The sequence below is a fragment of the Halyomorpha halys genome, unplaced genomic scaffold, assembly GCF_000696795.3.
Source record: "Halyomorpha halys isolate HHAL.00 unplaced genomic scaffold, Hhal_1.1 Scaffold409.1, whole genome shotgun sequence".
In the NCBI taxonomy this organism is placed as follows: Eukaryota; Metazoa; Arthropoda; class Insecta; order Hemiptera; family Pentatomidae; genus Halyomorpha; species Halyomorpha halys.
The window spans coordinates 314,977-315,693 of NW_027115142.1; positions in this window are offsets into that span (position 1 = coordinate 314,977).

Here is a 717-nt window from a genome sequence, read left to right on the forward strand (position 1 = left end):
GCTGCTAGAAATTTACTCAATTGGTGCTGATGTAGAGAATTTGATAATTGCGAAGTAATTTGCGGAACATTAATTCATTTTGTGTGTTAAAGGTTATTTTTGTTGTTGAAAAAAAATAAATACGTTTTCCCTAAAGAACAGAATATAACTTTATTGAAATTTTTAGGAAAATTAATTATGGAAAAATAAAATTATAAATCGAAAGTTTAAAGTAATAAACCTGTAACACTTTTTATATCAACATTGAAGTAGTTTTATAGAATAAATTTACGGTTTTCTTTTTTTTTTTTTGTGTAGTATTACATTCTGACGTATATTTACAGACATGGTTATAGGAATAGAAAGAACAGTTAATAAATTAATGCATATAAATGAAATATAAATTAACCCTAAAGTAAAATAACATCTTAAACACATTCATTCCTATTTACAATAATTGCATCTAGCGTGGTGAATCCAGTATTGAGTTTGTCTTTCCATTTGTAAAGGAAAAAGCAGAACTCCAGAAGATCCCGACGCTTCTCTTTCAACCGCAACGCTCGTATTAAGAATCAGTGAAGAGTGAGTGAGGGATCAGCCGCAGAAGCTCAAACTTGAGCGAAGAATCTGGCCGTTATCAGAACTTCAATATAATTATTTACAAAAAATATCTCTAGGCCATTGCCGTTTCAGCATTGGGTGTGAGAGATTGTAGGGGTGCCTAGATATAGTGTTAAA